The sequence below is a fragment of the Scyliorhinus torazame genome, chromosome 30, assembly GCF_047496885.1.
Source record: "Scyliorhinus torazame isolate Kashiwa2021f chromosome 30, sScyTor2.1, whole genome shotgun sequence".
NCBI lineage: Eukaryota > Metazoa > Chordata > Chondrichthyes > Carcharhiniformes > Scyliorhinidae > Scyliorhinus > Scyliorhinus torazame.
In genome coordinates, this window is record NC_092736.1 from 8113811 (window position 1) to 8136318 (window position 22508).

The 22508-nt window shown below is 57.1% G+C and overlaps 1 protein-coding gene across 1 annotated transcript in view; it reads left to right on the forward strand.

Moving 5' to 3' along the window:
- Positions 1-22508, forward strand: part of igf1ra (insulin-like growth factor 1a receptor) — a 253285-nt gene that overhangs the window by 148731 nt on the left and 82046 nt on the right. The window lies entirely within an intron of this gene.

The window sequence follows — 22508 nt, forward strand, 5'->3', positions numbered from 1 at the left end:
GCTCCTTGATCCATCCCCTTATTTGCTCGGCCGTCGACGCCCAGTGGTAGAATTGTAGGTTTGGGAGGGCTAGCCCTCCCCCCTGGATAAGAGCACCCCACTTAAGCCCACACCTCCACCCTATTCCCGTAACCCAGTAACCCCACCTAATCTAAGGTCAATTTATCATGGCCAATCCACCTAACCTGCACATCTTTGGACTGTGGGAGGAAACCCACGCACACACGGGGAGGACGTGCAGAGTCCGCACAGGCAGTGACCCAAGCCGGAATCGAACCTGGGGCCCTGGAGCTGTGAAGCAACTGTGCTAACCACTGTGTTACCGTGCCGCCCAGTTGGGGATGGGCAACAGATCCTGGCCTTGCCAGCGACCCTCCCATTCCAGGAAAGATTTTTTTTAAAATTGGGTTTGACCTTGTTCCCGCAGGGGTCAACTTTCTCGATGCATTAACAGGAATGTCCAGAATCTCTTTAATGATGAAATAGAAGTGAGTGAACCCTACGCCCTGTGCATGAGACCCAATATTCCACAAGTCCGCAGGGTAGGAATCCAAGATGTGAAACTTTATGGGCTGCGTTCTCCCTCTGAACCAACGGCAGCTTTTTTTGAAAAAGAAAATAGTTATTTGTGGTACGTATTCATATCGGAGCCACGTGGCTGTGGAATTGTCTCTGGCTACAAGTTGGCAAAGCTTTTAGGACAGCACGTTCTCTCCTCCCTCTCTCTCTCTCTCTCTCTCTCTCCCCCCCCCCCCCCCCCGCCAAACCCCTCCCCCGCCAAACCCCTCCATTGTTCAAATGGGTTTAGTGTCTCAAGTATAACCAGAGCTGCGAGATATCGAGGCCGTGCAGAGCAAGTGGGTCAGAGGTGAGTGAACTGGGAGCTGTATACAACGCTCCCCGCGGAGTGAGCAGATTTCAGCACCTGCCACACATCCTAACCTCAGCCTGTGCCAGAACAAGACCCATCGACTGTCCCCTAGGACTCGCAGCGGTGAAACAAAGTTTCCACTATTTCCTCTGGGTTCCCGTCAGTTCTGATCTAAAAAAAAACAAAACTCCCCTTTTTAGAAAGTGCGAAGAAGTTCTGCTTTCTAGGTTTTCGCTATTTTGAGTTTGGGCAGTGTGTTCAGAGAAGGCCAAGATTTGTGACACTGCGCCGTTACTACCTTGCACTCTACATTTTTACTCCTTGGCATCCTTTAAAATGTTTCTTTATATAGTTCTGGATGGATTTAAGGATTTGGACCATACCGAAGAAATTGTGCTTTACACAACAAATTACATTCAAGTAGTGACTCCCAAAATGCTGAATAGGTTTCATTGCCTTGTCTAAGAATCGCAGAATAGTGCAGAAGGAGGCCATTCGGCCCATCGAGCCAGCACCGGCCCTTGGAAACCGCACCCTACCCAAGCCCACACCTCCACCCCATCCCTGTAACCCCACCTTATCCTTTTTGGACACTAAGGGCAATTTATCATGGCCAATCCACCTATCCTGCACGTCTTTGGACTGTGGGAGGAAACCGGAGCGCCCGGAGGAAACCCACGCAGACACGGGGAGAACGTGCAGACTCCGCACAGACAGTGACCCAAGCTGGAATCGAACCCGGGACCCTGGCGCTGTGAAGCACCTGTGCTAACCACTGTGCTACCGTGCTGCCCAAGTTAGTGCTGTGTACACGCGCAGGAGGGTCAGTACTGAGGGAGTGGCCCACAAATCCAGTGACCAGCAGGCATGATTTCAGTGTCCTGGATATGGGTGGTATGTGGGTCTGAATACTGAAGGCTTCCTACTGTTTGGGCAATGCCAGGAGCCACGAACATTCAGCCCAGTTACCAGAGGAAGCAGGCATCGCCCTTGGTTAATGCTGATAAGTGTGATAGTGTGTTGTAAAAATGCAAATTGGAAGGAGCTTGCATTTATGGAGCTTTTACGACCTCAAGATGTTCCAAAGTGCTTTTTTTATCAAATTTAATTTTGGGATGTAGGCAGTGCCGGGAAGGCTGACATTTATTGTCCATTTCTAATTGATATTTCACAGCTAACGGAGTGTAACCATTTGCTGCAATGGAGCCAGTCCACACACAGGAAACAGCAACGCAATAACGACCAGTTAATTTGTTTGCTTATGTTGGGTGAGGGATGAATATCACCCAGGACACCAGGGTGAGCGATGTTGCTGTTCAAAAGAGCGGCGAGAGAGCTTTAACATCCATTAGAAAGGACCAGATGGTTTTGATGTGTCATCTGAAATGCGGCACTCCGACAGTGCGGCACTCCCTCAGTACTGACCCTCTGACAGTGCAGCACTCCCTCAGTACTGACCCTCTGACAGTGCGGCACTCCCTCAGTACTGACCCTCTGACAGTGCAGCGCTCCCTCAGTACTGACCCTCTGACAGTGCGGCACTCCCTCAGTACTGACTCTCTGACAGTGCAGCACTCCCTCAGTACTGACCCTCTGACAATGCAGCACTCCCTCAGTACTGACCCTCTGACAGTGCAGCGCTCCCTCAGTACTGACCCTCTGACAGTGCAGCGCTCCCTCAGTACTGACCCTCTGACAGTGCAGCACTCCCTCAGTACTGACCCTCTGACAGTGCAGCACTCCCTCAGTACTGACCCTCTGACAGTGCGGCACTCCCTCAGTACTGACCCTCTGACAGTGCGGCACTCCCTCAGTACTGACCCACTGACAGTGCAGCACTCCCTCAGTACTGACCCCCTGACAGTGCGGCACTCCCTCAGTACTGACCCTCTGACAGTGCGGCACTCCCTCAGTACTGACCCTCTGACAGTGCAGCACTCCCTCAGTACTGACCCTCTGACAGTGCGGCACTCCCTCAGTACTGACCCTCTGACAGTGCTGCACTCCCTCAGTACTGACCCTCTGACAGTGCGGCACTCCCTCAGTACTGACCCTCTGACAGTGCAGCACTCCCTCAGTCCTGACCCTCTGACAGTGCGGCACTCCCTCAGTACTGACCCTCTGACAGTGCGGCACTCCCTCAGTACTGACTCTCTGACAGTGCAGCACTTCCTCAGTACTGACCCACTGACAGTGCAGCACTCCCTCAATACTGACCCTCTGACAGTGCTGCACTCCCTCAGTACTGACCCTCTGACAGTGCTGCACTCCCTCAGTACTGACCCTCTGACAGTGCAGCACTCCCTCAATACTGACCCTCTGACAGTGCTGCACTCCCTCAGTACTGACCCTCTGACAGTGCTGCACTCACTCAGTACTGACCCTCTGACAGTGCGGCACTCCCTCAGCACTGACCCTCTCACAGTGCGGCACTCCCTCAGCACTGAACCTCTGACAGTGCGGCACTCCCTCAGTACTGGCGCTCTGACAGTGCGGCACTCCCTCAGTACTGACCCTCTGACAGTACCGCACTCCCTCAGTACTGACCCTCTGACAGTGCAGCACTCTCTCAGTACTGACCCTCTGGCAGTGCGGCACTCCCTCAGTACTGATCCTCTGACAGTGCGGCACTCCCTCAGTACTGACCCTCTGACAGTGCGGCACTCCCTCAGTACTGGCGCTCTGACAGTGCGGCACTCCCTCAGTACTGACCCTCTGACAGTACCGCACTCCCTCAGTACTGACCCTCTGACAGTGCAGCACTCTCTCAGTACTGACCCTCTGACAGTGCAGCGCTCCCTCAGTACTGACCCTCTGACAGTGCGGCACTCCCTCAGTACTGACACTCACACAGTGCAGCACTCCCTCAGTACTGACCCTCTGACAGTGCGGCACTCCCTCAGTACTGACCCTCCGACAGTGCAACGCTCCCTCAGTACTGACCCTCCGACAGTGCAACGCTCCCTCGGTACTGACCCTCTGACTGTGCAGCGCTCCCTCAGTACTGACCCTCCGACAGTGCAACGCTCCCTCAGTACTGACCCTCTGACAGTGCGGCACTCCCTCAGTACTGACCTTCTGACAGTACAGCACTCCCTCAGTACTGACCCTCTGACAGTGCGGCACTCCGTCAGTACTGACCCTCTGACAGTGCAGCACTCCCTCAGTACTGACACTGACAGTGCGGCACTCCCTCAGTACTGATCCTCTGACAGTGCAGCACTCCCTCAGTACTGACACTGACAGTGCAGCACTCCCTCAGTACTGACTCTCTGACAGTGCAGCATTTCCTCAGTACTGACCCACTGACAGTCCTGCACTCCCTCAATACTGACCCTCTGACAGTGCGGCACTCCCTCAGTACTGACCCTCTGACAGTGCTGCACTCCCTCAGCACTGACCCTCTTACAGTGCGGCACTCCCTCAGTACTGACCCTCTGACAGTGCTGCACTCCCTCAGTACTGACCCTCTGACAGTGCGGCACTCCCTCAGCACTGACCCTCTCACAGTGCGGCACTCCCTCAGCACTGACCCTCTGACAGTGCGGCACTCCCTCAGCACTGACCCTCTGACAGTGCGGCACTCCCTCAGTACTGACCCTCTGACAGTACCGCACTCCCTCAGTACTGACCCTCTGACAGTGCAGCACTCTCTCAGTACTGATCCTCTGACAGTGCGGCACTCCCTCAGTACTGATCCTCTGACAGTGCGGCACTCCCTCAGTACTGACCCTCTGACAGTACCGCACTCCCTCAGTACTGACCCTCTGACAGTGCAGCACTCTCTCAGTACTGATCCTCTGACAGTGCGGCACTCCCTCAGTACTGGCGCTCTGACAGTGCGGCACTCCCTCAGTACTGACCCTCTGACAGTACCGCACTCCCTCAGTACTGACCCTCTGACAGTGCAGCACTCTCTCAGTACTGACCCTCTGATAGTGCAGCGCTCCCTCAGTACTGACCCTCTGACAGTGCGGCACTCCCTCAGTACTGACACTCACACAGTGCAGCACTCCCTCAGTACTGACCCTCTGACAGTGCGGCACTCCCTCAGTACTGACCCTCCGACAGTGCAACGCTCCCTCAGTACTGACCCTCCGACAGTGCAACGCTCCCTCAGTACTGACCCTCTGACTGTGCAGCGCTCCCTCAGTACTGACCCTCCGACAGTGCAACGCTCCCTCAGTACTGACCCTCTGACAGTGCGGCACTCCCTCAGTACTGACCTTCTGACAGTACAGCACTCCCTCAGTACTGACCCTCTGACAGTGCGGCACTCCCTCAGTACTGACCCTCTGACAGTGCAGCACTCCCTCAGTACTGACCCTCTGACAGTGCGGCACTCCGCCAGTACTGACCCTCTGACAGTGCAGCACTCCCTCAGTACTGACGCTGACAGTGCAGCACTCCCTCAGTACTGACCCTCTGACAGTGTAGCACTCCCTCAGTACTGACCCTCTGACAGTGCGGCACTCCCTCAGTACTGACACTGACAGTGCAGCACTCCCTCAGTACTGACCCTCTGACAGTGCAGCACTCTCTCAGTACTGACCCTCTGGCAGTGCGGCACTCCCTCAGTACTGATCCTCTGACAGTGCGGCACTCCCTCAGTACTGACCCTCTGACAGTGCGGCACTCCCTCAGTACTGGCGCTCTGACAGTGCGGCACTCCCTCAGTACTGACCCTCTGACAGTGCCGCACTCCCTCAGTACTGACCCTCTGACAGTGCAGCACTCTCTCAGTACTGACCCTCTGACAGTGCAGCGCTCCCTCAGTACTGACCCTCTGACAGTGCGGCACTCCCTCAGTACTGACCCTCCGACAGTGCAACGCTCCCTCAGTACTGACCCTCCGACAGTGCAACGCTCCCTCGGTACTGACCCTCTGACTGTGCAGCGCTCCCTCAGTACTGACCCTCCGACAGTGCAACGCTCCCTCAGTACTGACCTGCTGACAGTACAGCACTCCCTCAGTACTGACCCTCTGACAGTGCGGCACTCCGTCAGTACTGATCCTCTGACAGTGCAGCACTCCCTCAGTACTGACACTGACAGTGCAGCACTCCCTCAGTACTGACTCTCTGACAGTGCAGCATTTCCTCAGTACTGACCCACTGACAGTCCTGCACTCCCTCAATACTGACCCTCTGACAGTGCGGCACTCCCTCAGTACTGACCCTCTGACAGTGCTGCACTCCCTCAGTACTGACCCTCTTACAGTGCGGCACTCCCTCAGTACTGACCCTCTGACAGTGCTGCACTCCCTCAGTACTGACCCTCTGACAGTGCGGCACTCCCTCAGCACTGACCCTCTCACAGTGCGGCACTCCCTCAGCACTGACCCTCTGACAGTGCGACACTCCCTCAGTACTGGCGCTCTGACAGTGCGGCACTCCCTCAGTACTGACCCTCTGACATTACCGCACTCCCTCAGTACTGACCCTCTGACAGTGCAGCACTCTCTCAGTACTGATCCTCTGACAGTGCGGCACTCCCTCAGTACTGATCCTCTGACAGTGCGGCACTCCCTCAGTACTGACCCTCTGACAGTACCGCACTCCCTCAGTACTGACCCTCTGACAGTGCAGCACTCTCTCAGTACTGATCCTCTGACAGTGCGGCACTCCCTCAGTACTGGCGCTCTGACAGTGCGGCACTCCCTCAGTACTGACCCTCTGACAGTACCGCACTCCCTCAGTACTGACCCTCTGACAGTGCAGCACTCTCTCAGTACTGACCCTCTGACAGTGCAGCGCTCCCTCAGTACTGACCCTCTGACAGTGCGGCACTCCCTCAGTACTGACACTCACACAGTGCAGCACTCCCTCAGTACTGACCCTCTGACAGTGCGGCACTCCCTCAGTACTGACCCTCCGACAGTGCAACGCTCCCTCAGTACTGACCCTCCGACAGTGCAACGCTCCCTCAGTACTGACCCTCTGACTGTGCAGCGCTCCCTCAGTACTGACCCTCCGACAGTACCGCACTCCCTCAGTACTGACCCTCTGACAGTGCAGCACTCTCTCAGTACTGACCCTCTGGCAGTGCGGCACTCCCTCAGTACTGATCCTCTGACAGTGCGGCACTCCCTCAGTACTGACCCTCTGACAGTGCGGCACTCCCTCAGTACTGGCGCTCTGACAGTGCGGCACTCCCTCAGTACTGACCCTCTGACAGTACCGCACTCTCTCAGTACTGACCCTCTGACAGTGCAGCACTCTCTCAGTACTGACCCTCTGACAGTGCAGCGCTCCCTCAGTACTGACCCTCTGACAGTGCGGCACTCCCTCAGTACTGACACTCACACAGTGCAGCACTCCCTCAGTACTGACCCTCTGACAGTGCGGCACTCCCTCAGTACTGACCCTCCGACAGTGCAACGCTCCCTCAGTACTGACCCTCCGACAGTGCAACGCTCCCTCGGTACTGACCCTCTGACTGTGCAGCGCTCCCTCAGTACTGACCCTCCGACAGTGCAACGCTCCCTCAGTACTGACCCTCTGACAGTGCGGCACTCCCTCAGTACTGACCTTCTGACAGTACAGCACTCCCTCAGTACTAACCCTCTGACAGTGCGGCACTCCGTCAGTACTGACCCTCTGACAGTGCAGCACTCCCTCAGTACTGACACTGACAGTGCGGCACTCCCTCAGTACTGATCCTCTGACAGTGCAGCACTCCCTCAGTACTGACACTGACAGTGCAGCACTCCCTCAGTACTGACTCTCTGACAGTGCAGCATTTCCTCAGTACTGACCCACTGACAGTCCTGCACTCCCTCAATACTGACCCTCTGACAGTGCGGCACTCCCTCAGTACTGACCCTCTGACAGTGCTGCACTCCCTCAGTACTGACCCTCTTACAGTGCGGCACTCCCTCAGTACTGACCCTCTGACAGTGCTGCACTCCCTCAGTACTGACCCTCTGACAGTGCGGCACTCCCTCAGCACTGACCCTCTCACAGTGCGGCACTCCCTCAGCACTGACCCTCTGACAGTGCGGCACTCCCTCAGCACTGACCCTCTGACAGTGCGACACTCCCTCAGTACTGGCGCTCTGACAGTGCGGCACTCCCTCAGTACTGACCCTCTGACAGTACCGCACTCCCTCAGTACTGACCCTCTGACAGTGCAGCACTCTCTCAGTACTGATCCTCTGACAGTGCGGCACTCCCTCAGTACTGATCCTCTGACAGTGCGGCACTCCCTCAGTACTGACCCTCTGACAGTACCGCACTCCCTCAGTACTGACCCTCTGACAGTGCAGCACTCTCTCAGTACTGATCCTCTGACAGTGCGGCACTCCCTCAGTACTGGCGCTCTGACAGTGCGGCACTCCCTCAGTACTGACCCTCTGACAGTACCGCACTCCCTCAGTACTGACCCTCTGACAGTGCAGCACTCTCTCAGTACTGACCCTCTGACAGTGCAACGCTCCCTCAGTACTGACCCTCTGACTGTGCAGCGCTCCCTCAGTACTGACCCTCCGACAGTACCGCACTCCCTCAGTACTGACCCTCTGACAGTGCAGCACTCTCTCAGTACTGACCCTCTGGCAGTGCGGCACTCCCTCAGTACTGATCCTCTGACAGTGCGGCACTCCCTCAGTACTGACCCTCTGACAGTGCGGCACTCCCTCAGTACTGGCGCTCTGACAGTGCGGCACTCCCTCAGTACTGACCCTCTGACAGTACCGCACTCCCTCAGTACTGACCCTCTGACAGTGCAGCACTCTCTCAGTACTGACCCTCTGACAGTGCAGCGCTCCCTCAGTACTGACCCTCTGACAGTGCGGCACTCCCTCAGTACTGACACTCACACAGTGCAGCACTCCCTCAGTACTGACCCTCTGACAGTGCGGCACTCCCTCAGTACTGACCCTCCGACAGTGCAACGCTCCCTCAGTACTGACCCTCCGACAGTGCAACGCTCCCTCGGTACTGACCCTCTGACTGTGCAGCGCTCCCTCAGTACTGACCCTCCGACAGTGCAACGCTCCCTCAGTACTGACCCTCTGACAGTGCGGCACTCCCTCAGTACTGACCTTCTGACAGTACAGCACTCCCTCAGTACTGACCCTCTGACAGTGCGGCACTCCGTCAGTACTGACCCTCTGACAGTGCAGCACTCCCTCAGTACTGACACTGACAGTGCGGCACTCCCTCAGTACTGATCCTCTGACAGTGCAGCACTCCCTCAGTACTGACACTGACAGTGCAGCACTCCCTCAGTACTGACTCTCTGACAGTGCAGCATTTCCTCAGTACTGACCCACTGACAGTCCTGCACTCCCTCAATACTGACCCTCTGACAGTGCGGCACTCCCTCAGTACTGACCCTCTGACAGTGCTGCACTCCCTCAGTACTGACCCTCTTACAGTGCGGCACTCCCTCAGTACTGACCCTCTGACAGTGCTGCACTCCCTCAGTACTGACCCTCTGACAGTGCGGCACTCCCTCAGCACTGACCCTCTCACAGTGCGGCACTCCCTCAGCACTGACCCTCTGACAGTGCGGCACTCCCTCAGCACTGACCCTCTGACAGTGCGACACTCCCTCAGTACTGGCGCTCTGACAGTGCGGCACTCCCTCAGTACTGACCCTCTGACAGTACCGCACTCCCTCAGTACTGACCCTCTGACAGTGCAGCACTCTCTCAGTACTGATCCTCTGACAGTGCGGCACTCCCTCAGTACTGATCCTCTGACAGTGCGGCACTCCCTCAGTACTGACCCTCTGACAGTACCGCACTCCCTCAGTACTGACCCTCTGACAGTGCAGCACTCTCTCAGTACTGATCCTCTGACAGTGCGGCACTCCCTCAGTACTGGCGCTCTGACAGTGCGGCACTCCCTCAGTACTGACCCTCTGACAGTACCGCACTCCCTCAGTACTGACCCTCTGACAGTGCAGCACTCTCTCAGTACTGACCCTCTGACAGTGCAGCGCTCCCTCAGTACTGACACTCTGACAGTGCGGCACTCCCTCAGTACTGACACTCACACAGTGCAGCACTCCCTCAGTACTGACCCTTTGACAGTGCGGCACTCCCTCAGTACTGACCCTCCGACAGTGCAACGCTCCCTCAGTACTGACCCTCCGACAGTGCAACGCTCCCTCAGTACTGACCCTATGACTGTGCAGCGCTCCCTCAGTACTGACCCTCCGACAGTGCAACGCTCCCTCAGTACTGACCGTCTGACAGTGCGGCACTCCCTCAGTACTGACCTTCTTACAGTACAGCACTCCCTCAGTACTGACCCTCTGACAGTGCGGCACTCCCTCAGTACTGACCCTCTGACAGTGCAGCACTCCCTCAGTACTGACCCTCTGACAGTGCGGCACTCCGCCAGTACTGACCCTCTGACAGTGCAGCACTCCCTCAGTACTGACGCTGACAGTGCAGCACTCCCTCAGTACTGACCCTCTGACAGTGTAGCACTCCCTCAGTACTGACCCTCTGACAGTGCGGCACTCCCTCAGTACTGACACTGACAGTGCAGCACTCCCTCAGTACTGACCCTCTGACAGTGCAGCACTCTCTCAGTACTGACCCTCTGGCAGTGCGGCACTCCCTCAGTACTGATCCTCTGACAGTGCGGCACTCCCTCAGTACTGACCCTCTGACAGTGCGGCACTCCCTCAGTACTGGCGCTCTGACAGTGCGGCACTCCCTCAGTACTGACCCTCTGACAGTGCCGCACTCCCTCAGTACTGACCCTCTGACAGTGCAGCACTCTCTCAGTACTGACCCTCTGACAGTGCAGCGCTCCCTCAGTACTGACCCTCTGACAGTGCGGCACTCCCTCAGTACTGACCCTCCGACAGTGCAACGCTCCCTCAGTACTGACCCTCCGACAGTGCAACGCTCCCTCGGTACTGACCCTCTGACTGTGCAGCGCTCCCTCAGTACTGACCCTCCGACAGTGCAACGCTCCCTCAGTACTGACCTGCTGACAGTACAGCACTCCCTCAGTACTGACCCTCTGACAGTGCGGCACTCCGTCAGTACTGATCCTCTGACAGTGCAGCACTCCCTCAGTACTGACACTGACAGTGCAGCACTCCCTCAGTACTGACTCTCTGACAGTGCAGCATTTCCTCAGTACTGACCCACTGACAGTCCTGCACTCCCTCAATACTGACCCTCTGACAGTGCGGCACTCCCTCAGTACTGACCCTCTGACAGTGCTGCACTCCCTCAGTACTGACCCTCTTACAGTGCGGCACTCCCTCAGTACTGACCCTCTGACAGTGCTGCACTCCCTCAGTACTGACCCTCTGACAGTGCGGCACTCCCTCAGCACTGACCCTCTCACAGTGCGGCACTCCCTCAGCACTGACCCTCTGACAGTGCGACACTCCCTCAGTACTGGCGCTCTGACAGTGCGGCACTCCCTCAGTACTGACCCTCTGACATTACCGCACTCCCTCAGTACTGACCCTCTGACAGTGCAGCACTCTCTCAGTACTGATCCTCTGACAGTGCGGCACTCCCTCAGTACTGATCCTCTGACAGTGCGGCACTCCCTCAGTACTGACCCTCTGACAGTACCCGCACTCCCTCAGTACTGACCCTCTGACAGTGCAGCACTCTCTCAGTACTGATCCTCTGACAGTGCGGCACTCCCTCAGTACTGGCGCTCTGACAGTGCGGCACTCCCTCAGTACTGACCCTCTGACAGTACCGCACTCCCTCAGTACTGACCCTCTGACAGTGCAGCACTCTCTCAGTACTGACCCTCTGACAGTGCAGCGCTCCCTCAGTACTGACCCTCTGACAGTGCGGCACTCCCTCAGTACTGACACTCACACAGTGCAGCACTCCCTCAGTACTGACCCTCTGACAGTGCGGCACTCCCTCAGTACTGACCCTCCGACAGTGCAACGCTCCCTCAGTACTGACCCTCCGACAGTGCAACGCTCCCTCAGTACTGACCCTCTGACTGTGCAGCGCTCCCTCAGTACTGACCCTCCGACAGTGCAACGCTCCCTCAGTACTGACCCTCTGACAGTGCAGCACTCCCTCAGTACTGACCCTCTGACAGTGCGGCACTCCGCCAGTACTGACCCTCTGACAGTGCAGCACTCCCTCAGTACTGACCCTCTGACAGTGCAGCACTCCCTCAGTACTGACCCTCTGACAGTGCGGCACTCCGCCAGTACTGACCCTCTGACAGTGCAGCACTCCCTCAGTACTGACCCTCTGACAGTGCAGCACTCCCTCAGTACTGACGCTGACAGTGCAGCACTCCCTCAGTACTGACCCTCTGACAGTGCAGCACTCCCTCAGCACTGACCCTCTGACAGTGCAGCACTCCCTCAGTACTGACCCTCTCACAGTGCAGCACTCCCTCAGTACTGCCCCTCTGACAGTGCAGCACTCCCTCAGTACTGACGCTGACAGTGCAGCACTCCCTCAGTACTGACCCTCTGACAGTGTAGCACTCCCTCAGTACTGACCCTCTGACAGTGCGGCACTCCCTCAGTACTGACACTGACAGTGCAGCACTCCCTCAGTACTGACCCTCTGACAGTGCAGCACTCTCTCAGTACTGACCCTCTGGCAGTGCGGCACTCCCTCAGTACTGATCCTCTGACAGTGCGGCACTCCCTCAGTACTGACCCTCTGACAGTGCGGCACTCCCTCAGTACTGGCGCTCTGACAGTGCGGGCACTCCCTCAGTACTGACCCTCTGACAGTGCCGCACTCCCTCAGTACTGACCCTCTGACAGTGCAGCACTCTCTCAGTACTGACCCTCTGACAGTGCAGCGCTCCCTCAGTACTGACCCTCTGACAGTGCGGCACTCCCTCAGTACTGACCCTCCGACAGTGCAACGCTCCCTCAGTACTGACCCTCCGACAGTGCAACGCTCCCTCGGTACTGACCCTCTGACTGTGCAGCGCTCCCTCAGTACTGACCCTCCGACAGTGCAACGCTCCCTCAGTACTGACCTGCTGACAGTACAGCACTCCCTCAGTACTGACCCTCTGACAGTGCGGCACTCCGTCAGTACTGATCCTCTGACAGTGCAGCACTCCCTCAGTACTGACACTGACAGTGCAGCACTCCCTCAGTACTGACTCTCTGACAGTGCAGCATTTCCTCAGTACTGACCCACTGACAGTCCTGCACTCCCTCAATACTGACCCTCTGACAGTGCGGCACTCCCTCAGTACTGACCCTCTGACAGTGCTGCACTCCCTCAGTACTGACCCTCTTACAGTGCGGCACTCCCTCAGTACTGACCCTCTGACAGTGCTGCACTCCCTCAGTACTGACCCTCTGACAGTGCGGCACTCCCTCAGCACTGACCCTCTCACAGTGCGGCACTCCCTCAGCACTGACCCTCTGACAGTGCGACACTCCCTCAGTACTGGCGCTCTGACAGTGCGGCACTCCCTCAGTACTGACCCTCTGACATTACCGCACTCCCTCAGTACTGACCCTCTGACAGTGCAGCACTCTCTCAGTACTGATCCTCTGACAGTGCGGCACTCCCTCAGTACTGATCCTCTGACAGTGCGGCACTCCCTCAGTACTGACCCTCTGACAGTACCGCACTCCCTCAGTACTGACCCTCTGACAGTGCAGCACTCTCTCAGTACTGATCCTCTGACAGTGCGGCACTCCCTCAGTACTGGCGCTCTGACAGTGCGGCACTCCCTCAGTACTGACCCTCTGACAGTACCGCACTCCCTCAGTACTGACCCTCTGACAGTGCAGCACTCTCTCAGTACTGACCCTCTGACAGTGCAGCGCTCCCTCAGTACTGACCCTCTGACAGTGCGGCACTCCCTCAGTACTGACACTCACACAGTGCAGCACTCCCTCAGTACTGACCCTCTGACAGTGCGGCACTCCCTCAGTACTGACCCTCCGACAGTGCAACGCTCCCTCAGTACTGACCCTCCGACAGTGCAACGCTCCCTCAGTACTGACCCTCTGACTGTGCAGCGCTCCCTCAGTACTGACCCTCCGACAGTGCAACGCTCCCTCAGTACTGACCCTCTGACAGTGCGGCACTCCCTCAGTACTGACCTTCTGACAGTACAGCACTCCCTCAGTACTGACCCTCTGACAGTGCGGCACTCCCTCAGTACTGACCCTCTGACAGTGCAGCACTCCCTCAGTACTGACCCTCTGACAGTGCGGCACTCCGCCAGTACTGACCCTCTGACAGTGCAGCACTCCCTCAGTACTGACCCTCTGACAGTGCAGCACTCCCTCAGTACTGACCCTCTGACAGTGCGGCACTCCGCCAGTACTGACCCTCTGACAGTGCAGCACTCCCTCAGTACTGACCCTCTGACAGTGCAGCACTCTCTCAGTACTGACGCTGACAGTGCAGCACTTCCTCAGTACTGACCCACTGACAGTGCAGCACTCCCTCAATACTGACCCTCTGACAGTGCTGCACTCCCTCAGTACTGACCCTCTGACAGTGCTGCACTCCCTCAGTACTGACCCTCTGACAGTGCAGCACTCCCTCAATACTGACCCTCTGACAGTGCTGCACTCCCTCAGTACTGACCCTCTGACAGTGCTGCACTCCCTCAGTACTGACCCTCTGACAGTGCGGCACTCCCTCAGCACTGACCCTCTCACAGTGCGGCACTCCCTCAGCACTGAACCTCTGACAGTGCGGCACTCCCTCAGTACTGGCGCTCTGACAGTGCGGCACTCCCTCAGTACTGACCCTCTGACAGTACCGCACTCCCTCAGTACTGACCCTCTGACAGTGCAGCACTCTCTCAGTACTGACCCTCTGGCAGTGCGGCACTCCTTCAGTACTGATCCTCTGACAGTGCGGCACTCCCTCAGTACTGACCCTCTGACAGTGCGGCACTCCCTCAGTACTGGCGCTCTGACAGTGCGGCACTCCCTCAGTACTGACCCTCTGACAGTACCGCACTCCCTCAGTACTGACCCTCTGACAGTGCAGCACTCTCTCAGTACTGACCCTCTGACAGTGCAGCGCTCCCTCAGTACTGACCCTCTGACAGTGCGGCACTCCCTCAGTACTGACACTCACCACAGTGCAGCACTCCCTCAGTATGACCCTCTGACAGGTGCGGCACTCCCTCAGTACTGACCCTCCGACAGTTGCAACGCTCCCTCAGTACTGACCCCTCCGACAGTGCAACGCTCCCTCGGTACTGACCCTCTGACTGTGCAGCGCCTCCCTCAGTACTGACCCTCCGACAGTGCAACGCTCCCCATCAGTACTGACCCTCTGACAGTGCGGCACTCCCCTCAGTACTGACCTTCTGACAGTACAGCACTCCCCTCAGTACTGACCCTCTGACAGTGCGGCACTCCGTCAGTACTGACCCTCTGACAGTGCAGCACTCCCTCAGTACTGACACTGACAGTGCGGCACTCCCTCAGTACTGATCCTCTGACAGTGCAGCACTCCCTCAGTACTGACACTGACAGTGCAGCACTCCCTCAGTACTGACTCTCTGACAGTGCAGCATTTCCTCAAGTACTGACCCCACTGACAGTCCTGCACTCCCTCAATACTGACCCTCTGACAGTGCGGCACTCCCTCAGTACTGACCCTCTGACAGTGCTGCACTCCCTCAGTACTGACCCTCTTACAGTGCGGCACTCCCTCAGTACTGACCCTCTGACAGTGCTGCACTCCCTCAGTACTGACCCTCTGACAGTGCGGCACTCCCCTCAGCACTGACCCTCTCACAGTGCGGCACTCCCTCAGCACTGACCCTCTGGCAGTGCGGCACTCCCGTCAGTAACTGATCCTCTGACAGTGCGGCACTCCCTCAGTACTGACCCTCTCACAGTGCCGGCACTCCCCTCAGCACTGACCCTCTGGCAGTGCGGCACTCCCTCAGTACTGATCCTCTGACAGTGCGGCACTCCCTCAGTACTGACCCTCTGACAGTGCGGCACTCCCTCAGTACTGGCGCTCTGACAGTGCCGGCACTCCCTCAGTACTGACCCTCTGACAGTGCCGCACTCCCTCAGTACTGACCCTCTGACAGTGCAGCACTCTCTCAGTACTGACCCTCTGACAGTGCAGCGCTCCCTCAGTACTGACCCTCTGACAGTGCGGCACTCCCTCAAGTACTGACCCTCCGACAGTGCAACGCTCCCTCAGTACTGACCCTCCGACAGTGCAACGCGCCCTCAGTACTGACCTGCTGACAGTACAGCACTCCCTCAGTACTGACCCTCTGACAGTGGCGGCACTCCGTCAGTACTGATCCTCTGACAGTGCAGCACTCCCTCAGTACTGACACTGACAGTGCAGCACTCCCTCAGTACTGACTCTCTGACAGTGCAGCATTTCCTCAGTACTGACCCACTGACAGTCCTGCACTCCCTCAATACTGACCCCTCTGACAGTGCGGGCACTCCCTCAGTACTGACCCTCTGACAGTGCTGCACTCCCTCAGTACCTGACCCTCTTACAGTGCGGCACTCCCTCAGTACTGACCCTCTGACAGTGCTGCACTCCCTCAGTACTGACCCTCTGACAGTGCGGCACTCCCTCAGCACTGACCCTCTCACAGTGCGGCACTCCCTCAGCACTGACCCTCTGACAGTGCGACACTCCCTCAGTACTGGCGCTCTGACAGTGCGGCACTCCCTCAGTACTGACCCTCTGACATTACCGCACTCCCTCAGTACTGACCCTCTGACAGTGCAGCACTCTCTCAGTACTGATCCTCTGACAGTGCGGCACTTCCCTCAGTACTGATCCTCTGACAGTGCGGCACTCCCTCAGTACTGACCCTCTGACAGTACCGCACTCCCTCAGTACTGACCCTCTGACAGTGCAGCACTCTCTCAGTACTGATCCTCTGACAGTGCGGCACTCCCTCAGTACTGGCGCTCTGACAGTGCGGCACTCCCTCAGTACTGACCCTCTGACAGTACCGCACTCCCTCAGTACTGACCCTCTGACAGTGCAGCACTCTCTCAGTACTGACCCTCTGACCAGTGCAGCGCTCCCTCAGTACTGACCCTCTGACAGTGCGGCACTCCCTCAGTACTGACACTCACACAGTGCAGCACTCCCTCAGTACTGACCCTCTGACAGTGCGGGCACTCCCTCAGTACTGACCCTCCGACAGTGCAACGCCTCCCTCAGTACTGACCCTCCCGACAGTGCAACGCTCCCTCAGTACTGACCCTCTGACTGTGCAGCGCTCCCTCAGTACTGACCCTCCGACAGTTGCAACGCTCCCTCAGTACTGACCCTTCTGACAGTGCGGGCACTCCCTCAGTACTGACCCCTCTTACAGTGCGGCACTCCCCTCAGTACTGACCCTCTGACAGTGCTGCACTCCCTCAGTACTGACCCTCTGACAGTGCGGCACTCCCTCAGCACTGACCCTCTCACAGTGCGGCACTCCCTCAGCACTGACCCTTCTGACAGTGCGACACTCCCTCAGTACTGGCGCTCTGACAGTGCGGCACTCCCTCAGGACTGACCCTCTGACAATTACCGCACTCCCTCAGTACTGACCCTCTGACAGTGCAGCACTCTCTCAGTACTGATCCTCTGACAGTGCGGCACTCCCTCAGTACTGATCCTCTGACAGTGCGGCACTCCCTCAGTACTGACCCTCTGACAGTACCGCACTCCCTCAGTACTGACCCTCTGACAGTGCAGCACTCTCTCAGTACTGATCCTCTGACAGTGCGGCACTCCCTCAGTACTGGCGCTCTGACAGTGCGGCACTCCCTCAGTACTGACCCTCTGACAGTAACCGCACTCCCTCAGTACTGACCCTCTGACAGTGCAGCACTCTCTCAGTACGGACCCTCTGACAGTTGCAGCGCTCACTCAGTACTGACCCTCTGACAGTGCGGCACTCCCTCAGTACTGACACTCACACAGTGCAGCACTCCCTCAGTACTGACCCTCTGACAGTGCGGCACTCCCTCAGTTACTGACCCTCCTACAGTGCAACGCTCCCTCAGTACTGACCCCTCCGACAGTGCAACGCTCCCTCAGTACTTGACCCTCTGACTGTGCAGCGCTCCCTCAGTTACTGACCCCTCCGACAGTGCAACGCTCCCTCAGTACTGACCCTCTGACAGTGCGGCACTCCCTCAGTACTGACCTTCTGACAGTACAGCAACTCCCTCAGTACTGACCCTCTGACAGTGCGGCACTCCCTCAGTACTGACCCTCTGACAGTGCAGCACTCCCTCAGTACTGACCCTCTGACAGTGCGGCACTACGCCAGTACTGACCCTCTGACAGTGCAGCACTCCCTCAGTACTGACCCTCTGAACAGTGCAGCACTCCCTCAGTACTGACCCCTCTTGACAGTGCGGCACTCCGCCAGTACTGACCCTCTGACAGTGCAGCACTCCCTCAGTACTGACCCTCTGACAGTGCAGCACTCCCTCAGTACTGACGCTGACAGTGCAGCACTCCCTCAGTACTGACCCTCTGACAGTGCAGCACTCCCTCAGTACTGACCCTCTGAAGTGCAGCACTCCCTCAGTACTGACCCTCTGACAGTGCAGCACTCCCTCAGTACAGACCCTCTGACAATGCAGCACTCCCTCAGTACTGACAGTGCAGCACTCCCTCAGTACTGACCCTCTGACGGTGCAGCACTCCCTCAGTGCTGCATTGGAGTGTGGGCCTAGATTCTACGCTCCAGACGGCGAGTGGACCTTTTGGACTGAACGGACGATGCAACCAACAGAGGCAAACTGTAATTTAGGGAGTAAAGCTGCAACCCCGAGAGACAAAATAATGGGGGGGTTCTCCAATCAGGCGACGGCAGCACCGTGGCACCATTGTATTCCAGAATATTCCGTTATAAACAAATGCCTTGAAATGTTCGAGATTTGATGAGGGGCCGTTAATGCAAGATTTTCTCGCATCCTCCTTTTATTATGGGCAACTGCAGCTCAGAAAAGGACGATTAGACAGATCAAATGTAACTTTTTTTTTGGCAGATTGCCAAAGAGGTCTGCCCTGGGACTAGATTTTCAGCACGTGGAGAGAATGGGCCTTGGAGATTAAGGCATAGACCTGCGCGGTACTCTCTCGAGTTTAGAAGTTTGAGGGCTGATCATGTGCCTTGTACGGTCAAGCGATTCGCTTGGCGTCGACCTGGAGGGCCCTGTTCCCTGTGCTGTGGGAATCCGTGGCTTGGGCAATGTTGGGCTAGGCTTCCAAGAACCAAAACGTTCAAGGGAGGGGCCAACTGTGTGCATGTTTGACGAGGGTGTCAGGAATTGGTGGATTATTTAGAGTTACACCGTGTTCAGATGCCTGAAGGAGCTGTTCGGGCCGTGGCCCCTGTTTGGGATTTGTACGCGGCATTGGCTGGGAGTTGAGGGGAGAGTCAACTTGGCCCCCTCCATACCAGCCAATTACAGAGCGTTACTTGACTAGAGAGATCGAAATAAAACACATGCTGGAAAGACTCAGCTGGTCAAGCAGTATTGGCGGAGGGAGAAATAGGTAACGTTCCAGCTCACTGACTGACCTCTCCATGGGTAGAGCCTGACCTGAGTATTCCCAGCCTGTCTCTGATTTTGTTGCAGCATCCGCAGTATTTTGCTTCTTGCAACGGAGCGGAAACGGGGGCTGACGAGGGAGCCATCGCCGAATCTCTCCGCTGAGTTGTGATTTGGGGCGTTTAGTTTTGAAGAAAACCGTTGAGCTGGCTGCGGCCTGGGGGCGAGAACTAAGAGTTCTCTCTGCCCACGCTGAAGGGGGCAGGTGGCAGCCATTGCACCATGATGACCCGTCAGCGGCTCTGGACTGGGGTGACGGTACGCCCCAGGCTTCCCTGTCCCTTATCAGGGCACACAGCAGCTGGGTGTCAAGCGAGGACATGCAGGGATTTAGTGGACACGTCGGTGAATTACCCAGTTGGCATCAATCACACCCAGGCAAGCAGGTGATGGGGGCACCACTTGGTTGGAATATCTGGAGGGGGAAGTAGTTGTAAATCTTGTGCATGTGTGGACCCGTCACTCCACTGATGATGTCTCAAACCCCTCCAGCCCCCTGTCTCGGCATGGTAGGGGTGATGGTGGCACAGTGGTCATGACACTAGGCTGGTAAACCACCGGCCCAGGCTTAATGCCCTGGGGGCACCTCAATAATTCAGTACATTCAATATGCCAATCAATAATCTGGAATTTAAAGCTAGTCTCAGTAATAATGACCATGGAACTATCATCGATTGTCGTAATAACCCATCTGGTTCACTCATGTCCCCAAGGGAGGGAAATCTGCCGTCCTTACCCGGTCTGGCCGACACGTGACTCCAATACCACAGCAATGTGGTTGACTCCTATGGTTAACTCAGTTCAAGGGCAATCAGGGGCAGGGAAGGAACGCTGGCGTGGCCCAGCCATGCCCACACCCCGGGAAATAATCAATTAAAAAAATCCACAGCCTGAACTCTCTCCACAGGGGAGTGGGGGATTGTGGTGGGGGGGGGGGGGTTGTGATTGTGGGGACGGGGACCGGGGGGGGGGGGGGGTGTTGTGATGGGGGAAGGAGTGGGGGGATGGGGGGGGGGTTGTGATGGGGGAAGGAGTGGGGGGATGGGGGGGGGAAGGGGGGTTGTGATGGGGGAAGGAGTGGGGGGAGGGGTTGTGATGGGGGGAGTGAGGGTTGTGATGGGGGTTGTGATGGGGGGAAGGGGGGTTGTGATGGGGGCAGGAGTGGGGGGTTGTGATGGGGGAAGGAGTGGGGGGATGGGGGGGGAAGGGGGGTTGTGATGGGGGGAAGGAGTGGGGGGAGGGGGTTGTGATGGGGGGAGTGAGGGTTGTGATGGGGGGAAGGGGGGGTTGTTGATGGGGGCAGGAGTGGGGGGTTGTGATGGGGGAAGGAGTGGGGGGATGGGGGGGGAAGGGGGTTGTGATGGGGGAAGGAGTGGGGGGAGGGGGTTGTGATGGGGGGAGTGAGGGTTGTGATGGGGGGGAAGGGGGGTTGTGATGGGGGGAAGGGGGGTTTGTGATGGGGGAAGGGGGGGTTGTGATGGGGGGAGGGGGGGGTTGTGATGGGGGAGGGAGGGTTGTGATGGGCGGGGGTGGTTTGTGATGCGGTGGAAGGGGGGTTGTGATGGGGGGAGGGGGACGTTGTGATGGGGGGGGTAAAGGGGGGTTGTGATGGGGGGGAAAGGGGGATGTTGTGATGGGGGGGGGTGGTTGTGATGCAGAGATTTCCGGAGCGGGAGCTGCAAATAGAAAGGCACAAGAGGCAACATCCCCTTCCGCCCCACTGATACTACGAGTCGAGCTGTTTACATTCTGCACTGCCCCTCTTTCTCTCCACCCCCTGACGTTCTCAATCTCTCTCTCTCTCTCTCTCTCTCTCTCTCTCTCCCTCTCTCCATCCTTTCCCATCTAAATTGTAGACAGCTATTTTTAGCTATGTGCTTCTGAAGATTCTTTCTCAAGAGGATGCCAGGAATAGTGCCCACATGACTTAGCGAGAGAGAGAATGAAAGCTTGACTCGTGGAATGAACGTTTGTGCCTGCTTCTCTCTCTCTCCCTCCCTCTCTCTGGCTGAAAGGTTTCATCATTTGTCCAGTCTGTTGGACCGCCACCCTGCCTGCTGCAATGAGCCTGTGGGAAGAAACCTGTTTTCCCACCCCGCCCACCTCCCCATCTTTCTTTCGTGCCCCCTTTCCCCTGACGGAGCGAGCCTGGCAGGTTATGGTTCACTGGGCATCGACTCTCTGCCCAGACGCCTCCCTTCCTCGGGCCATCGTCTCGCAGGGCAGCGCAGTCAGACTTCAAACCTGTCGGCAGATGTTGCGGTCGTCTTCGCTGAGAGATTATAAGGAACTCTGCACCCCACCCCCCACCCCCCCAGAAGACCACCTCCCCCACTCCACACGTTCCGTTCCTGTCTCCGGCACGAAACCGATCATAGTCGCTGTGCCAACTGTGAGTGGCGGATACTCAAAACCTGGTAACTTTCCCAGTCTGTGTGACTCTGTAGCGCAGCTCATTAAACCACATTACCGCGGAAGTGCAACGGACTTGTTCCATCACCAATGGCGGAGTAGGCTCGATGGGCCGAATGGCCTCCTCCTGCTCCTATTTTCTCTGTTTCTCTGATCCTCAATTTCCTCCCCCCCCCCCCCATCCACTTCCTTTACCCTCCTCGCAGTGTCCTGCAGTCAATACGACACGCGGGTGTGAAACCCCATAAATGCAAATATGGTGATTCTGCATTTCATTCTTCATTCTTAAATCAATTCTGATTTTGTGGCTAGCCTCAGATTGACTGTGCGCACAGCTGCCACAAGATGCAAATTTAAATAGTACAAGAGATCTTGGTGATAGCCTCCAGATAGAAACGGACATCAGTACCCGCCGATTAACGCTGTGACACACATGTTTGTGTGGTGAGGTTTGATGTGTAATGTGCCCCCGTGTGAATCCCGCTCAGCAGGGGAGGTATGGAGCTAAAGCTTCTCTGGAGGTTGTCTCCCAATACCTGCAGCTTCTATTAAACACTGTGCTGGCCCTCCACAAGCTGCCTACCTCACATTGACTGGTATGCTCTCCCTGCAGTAACCCACCCGGTATGTCACTGTGTGGGTGTCTGTGTGTGTGTGGGTGTCTGTATCTCTGTGTGGGGTGTGTCTGTATGTCACTGTGTGT